Consider the following 6,061-nt stretch of genomic DNA (forward strand, 5'->3'; position numbering starts at 1 on the left):
CTCTCCCTCTCTCTCTCTCTCTCCCCCTTCTGTCTCTCCCCCGCTCCCAGCAATGGGAATGGATCTAGGACCTTTGCACTGCACTGAGTTACACCCTTTCCCTTTTTATTTCGAGACAGGGCCTCACTAAATCGCCCACACTGGGGTGGGGCTAGAGGGCTCCTTGCCTCAGCCTCCCAGAGCACTGGGATTACTGGATGTGCCACTGTACCTGGCATCACTTAATTTTCAATCTCCACCAGAGCAAGAGGCCTGATTCTGTCCATCCCTGAAAAGCTAGAGCTACTCCCTGACCTCAGGCACTGACCCCAAAACCAGCATGATGAGCTGATTGGCCCAGAGAGCAAAGACACTCACTTACTCTTTCAATCATTCCAAATTTATTGGCCCAAGTAAGTCTGGAGCAGTTCAGTAAAACACACGCTGACCATCTCTGGGACACCCACAGTGTGCGGGGCCTGATTCTACATGTGCCTTTTTGGTTTTCTTTCTGATTTCAGGTCACTGCTCGATTTCATCCTAGCAGCGGTGCAGGGCTGGGCTCCAACTGTGGTGAGCACTTGGCTAGCTGGATTCGCCCTCAGCAGCCTCCCAAAAATCTTCCGGCGAGTCCTAATCAGAAAGGTTTGGTTATCGTGTCCCAAAAATGACAGAGACTGCAAAATTTCTGGGCCAAGACAGTGCATGCTTTAGACTCAATAAAGAAGAAAATAAATTAGTTAACAGCACTGTTTTGGGCCAGGGTTCCATGCAGAAGATGATACTTAAGAACAGACATGGGATGGCCGGTGAGATAGCTCAGCGACTAAGCGCCTGCTTAGGCAAGCGCAGGGACTTGGGTTCGATCCCTCACACCACACGCTGCGCAGGCCCTACCCTTGGGTGCACTGAGCCAGCAACCTAGTCCAGGCGTGGTGGTGTGTGCCTGTAAGCCCAGCTCAGGCGAGGCCAAATACAGGAGAATCCCTATGAGTCTGATCTGCATAGTGAGACCCTGTAGACCCTGTACCAAATACATTACAAAAAGAACAGGCGTGGCAGTGGGGCTGGGGATGTAGCTCTGTGGTGGAGCACTTGCCTAGCATGCCCAAGGTCCTGGGTTCCATCCTCCGTAACACACACAAACCACCAGAAGATCAAGGGTAGCGGCCCACACCTAGTATCCCAGCACGCAGGAGGTGGAGGCAGGAGGATTGCCCTGAGTTTGAGGCCAGCCTGGATGACATAGTGAGACCCTGTCTCCCAAACTCAAAACTGACAATAATAATAATAATAATAATAATAATTAATAATAATAATGTTCAGGGTCGGGGCGTGGCCCAGCATGTGTCCAGCCCAGTGAGTGGGGCCGGGAGGTGGAAGGCGCTGCCATGACTGTCAGCGGCAGTGGGCAGCGCTGGTCCCTCCACGAGTGTCCTCAGCTGCACCAAGGAGTCCCAAGGCAAGGCACAGGGTCAGGCTGGAACTGGAGCAGTGGAGGAGGGGGCAGAGGCAGCCAGGAGGCAGCCAGCCAGGGCTGGGTGAGGCTGGAAGGGTGCAGAGACAGGCGGAGGTTCAGGCCGGGCAAGGACCAGGTGCGACCAGGTGGGGTGGCGACAGCTGCGGCCAAGCCCTTCCGCACAGGGTGGGGCAGGAGCACAGCGGAACCAGCCAGGCAGGGCCACCTACCTGACTCACAGCAAAAACTGGACCACCCCTGTCCACCTGGCTCCCCATCTGGGCTGGGGACAGTGACAGTGTAAGTTAATTCCCAGACTGCTGGGCACCACCTGCTGTGTCCGTGCCAGCTGCCTGGAGGTCCCAACTGCAAGCACAGCCTGCGTCTGCCTCCAGGGCCTCCTGCATACCATGTCAGCTGCATCTTATCCATCCCATCTCCAACTGCAGGAGGCCTGGGATCCCTAAAGGGCGTGGACAGCACGCTGGATAACTCCTTTTATTAGGGAACCCAGCATCAGCTTTGCGTCCAGCACTTAGGAAAGAGCTGCTTAGTGACCAGCCATGGGTCACAACCCACATCGAGGACAGAGGAGACAGACAGCTCAGTGCACAGCTCCTGCCTGGCAAGCACAAGTTCCCGAGTTTGATTCCCAGTAGCAAAAAAAAAACCAAAAACAGAACAGAACTTATCAAGCAGGCTATCGCCTAGGAGAGTGTCTCAGGCCCCCACAGCCACTGGTGAATTGCACCAATAACTAACACGCAGCCATAGCTAGTGTATTCCTACATTCCTCTACGCACATCTTGGGAGGTGCACTGTCATCACCCTCGTTGCAGGTTCTTCCAAAGCCCCCCGAGCTCTTATTCTCTCTCTCCCCCACCAAGGGACCTCCCTGTCCCTTGGCTCAATATGTATTTAACAAGCGCCAGGCACTGTCCTAGGCCCTGTGGACAAAATAGACAGGAACTCTTAGAAGGTGATGCTTTAAGTGAGAGAGGAAAAACAGCCTGACTTTACTACAGGAAAATAAGGTCCCAGACCTCTTCGGGCTCTTCCTACCTCCCCTCCCTCATGCAGTTTCTCGCCTTTGCTGGAAACGGCTCTCCCAAGCAGACACATTCTTACCCATACTTCAAAGCTGACAACTAATACCTTACTTTCTGCAAAAGCTTGGAAGACTCATCTTCAGGTGGAGTACACAGGACCCACCCCTGGACTCCCCCGGTCTGGGATGCACCCCTCTATTCCACAGGTTAGCAAAACTGGATGGGAAGGATTCCACGGGCATCAGCCTCACTGGGCTGGTAGTTATTCCAGGGCAGGCCTTCCCTTACAAGATGAGCTGTGGGCTCATTGGAACGGATTTTTAAAGAAAATGGACTTTGCTGACATTTATTGATATTCGTTTCACACACACCCCCCAAAAAATAAACACACTTCTCATCACACATATAGTAGCCCATAAAGCAAGCATAAGTAAATGTAAAAGAACTGAAATTATATCACGTATATTACCAGAAATGAAACTATAAATCAACTGCTAAAGAAAATATAGAAATGATGTAAGTGCATGCAAACTAAGCCATATACCCTTTAAAAAAACATGATAACAGAGAAAAATCAAGAAGGAAGAGAGTTTCTAGAATTGAACAGAAACACCAGCACAACACAGCAGCACTCTGGGGACACAATGAAAGCAGCCCTAAGGGGGAGTTTATAGCTGTACATGCCCACATTACAAAACCAGAGCCCGCTCAAATACATAACTGAAGGACACACCTCAAGGTTCTAGAAGAACAAGAACAATCCAAAAAGAAGAGAAGGAAAATGTGGAAACAAAGTTTTTGTAAATAAAGAGGAGGAGAGGGAAAAAATAAAGAGGGGAAGAGGGACTGAAGGGGGAGATGGAGAAAAAAAAGAAGCAAGATATATCATGTACAGGTACAAATTCCCTATGATGAATTTGTACCTGTATGATCAGTACGGATATCTAAAATGTACCAAAAATACAGATAGTTTTACAATAAATAAATAAGTACATCAGTAACTAAAAAAAAATTTTTTAAAGCTAAGACATAGAAGGAAATGATAAAGATTAGTACAGAAATCAATGAAATTGAGACCTACTCCCCCTAAAAAAAAATCAGTGAAAGAGTTCTTTGAAAGCATAAATAAAATATACAAATCTAACCAACATGAAAAAGAGGGAGAAAAAAAAAATCAATGCAATTAGAAATGAAAAAGGTGGCCCGGCCACCAGATAAACTCAGCAGACTAAAGCACTGCAGGGCATACTGAGACAGCAATTGAGACTGGGCATGGTGGTGCCCACCTGTAATCCCAGTGCTTGGGAGGCTGAAAACAGGAGGATCACTAGGAGTCCGATCTGTGTAGTGAGACCCTATAGACCCTATACTAAATATACATTTTAAAAAAAATGAAAAGGGTGAAATCACAATGGTCACTGCTGAAGTAAAAATGTTTAATAACAACTACTTCACAAACTCAAATGCCAATAAATTGACAAATTCAGAAGGATAGATTCCTAGATAATATGAATTTCCAAAATTGAGTAAAGAATATTTTAAATGCTAAATAATCCAATAACAAGTAATGAATTAAAGCAGTAAAAATAATAGAAATAATAATAACAATAATTAAAAACCTAAACAAGGAAAGCCCAAGTCCAGGTGGATTCACTGCTGAATTCTACAAAAACTCCAGGGAAGACCTAACACCAAATTCCTCAAGCTCTTTAATAAACTGAAAGTGAACAAGTACTTCAAAATCATTTCTGGGGACCAGGGAGATAGCTCAGCAGCACAAGTACCTGCCTGGAAAGTACAAGGTCCTGGGTTCAATTCCCAGTAACAAAAATAGAAATTATTCCCAGAAGTTACCATTGCCCTGAATCCAAAATCAGACAATTCAACTAACAAAGAAATATAGACCAATCTCTTCGATAAGTACAGATGTAAAACTCCTCAAAAAGCTACTGGCAAACTGAATGCAACAAGTCACCAAAAATATGGTACATCATGAACAAGTAGCCTTCATCCCAGGAATGCAAGGATGGCTTAATACATGCAAATCAATACATGGAATACATCACATAAACAGAAGGACAAAAATTGCATGATCATCTCAATAGATACAGAGAAAGCCTTTGACAAAAGCCAACATCGATTAATAATTAAAAAAAAAAACATGAAGGGGGCTGGGGAGATGGCTCAGTGGAATAAGTGCTTCCCTGGCAAGCACAAGGGCCTGAGTTCAATCCCCGGTTCCGCAAAAAAAAAAAAAAAAAGAAAAGAAAAGAAAAGGAAAGAAAATAGGTATAGAAGGATCTTATCTCAACCTGATAAAAGCTACTTATGACAAACCTACTGCCAACATCATATTTAATGGGGAAAAAGTGAAATCTTTCTTCCTAAACAAGACATGGATGTCCTCTATACCACTCTTGTTTGACATTGTACTTGAAACATTAGCAAGAGCAATTAGGCAAGAAAAAGAAATAAAAGAGATATATACAGGAAGGAAGAAGTCAAATTTTCATTGTTTATAGAAAACATGAGTCCTTACATAGAAGACCCAAAAAATCCACCAAAAGATTTTAAGATAACCAAATTCAGTAAGGTATTAGGATACCAAATCCAACACACAGAAATCAGTAGCATTCCTGGATAGAAACAACGAACCCACTGAGTAACAAATTAGGAGAATAGACAATTCACAACAGAACTAAGAAAAACTAAATACTTAGGAATTATCTAAGGAAGTGAAAGACCTCTGTAACAAAAACTATAGCATTCTGGAAAAGGTATGAAACAGTGAGAATTATTTTTGTGTGACACTAAAATTTAGGAAAATGCAGAGTTTATTAATAAAGCCAGCCACCAGGCCCTTCCCAGGTTACAGAGTTTAAATGTCTGGCCTCAGTCATTCGCACTTCCCAGATCCTTACATATCAGAAGCACTCCAGCCCCCTCTTAGACTCATCTCTGCTTAAATACCTTCTTGGTTTCCATGGCAACAGGATTCTTCTTCATAATTAGTTCTATTTTCCTGGTAGATTTACAACGTCTTAACCAGGGTGGGGGAGCAAGGTAGGAGTGACACAGCATCCTAATGAGGGCAGGGAAGGCTGAAGGAGAGCTTCTTTTGCTAAGATCCAATTAACCCAACTGAGAGCTGCCATCCCCTACAGGAAGTCAAAGATGACATTAGAAAATGAAAAGATGGCCCCCTGTTCCTGGATAGCAAGAAGCACTATGGTCAAAATGACCGTAGTTGCAAAACTGACACACAGCTAGGCTTGGTGGCACATGCCTGTAATCCCAGCAGTCCGGAGGCTGAGTCAGTAGGACGATCGTCTTGAGTTCAAGATCAGCCTGGGCTAGAAAGTGAGCTCAAGGCCAGCCTGAGCTGCACAGCGAGAGCTTGGCTCAAAAAGACAAAAACAAATAAATATTCTGATATATAGATTTAACACAATCCAAATAAAGATACTAGCAATATTCTTCCAGAACTGGAGAAAGATCCTAAAATTTATACAGAACCAGAAGAGACCAGAGAGAGAGAGAGAGAGAGAGAGAGAGAGAGAGAGAGAGAGAGAGA

The sequence above is a fragment of the Octodon degus genome, unplaced genomic scaffold, assembly GCF_000260255.1.
Source record: "Octodon degus isolate 3935 unplaced genomic scaffold, OctDeg1.0 scaffold00050, whole genome shotgun sequence".
NCBI classification, from domain to species: Eukaryota; Metazoa; Chordata; class Mammalia; order Rodentia; family Octodontidae; genus Octodon; species Octodon degus.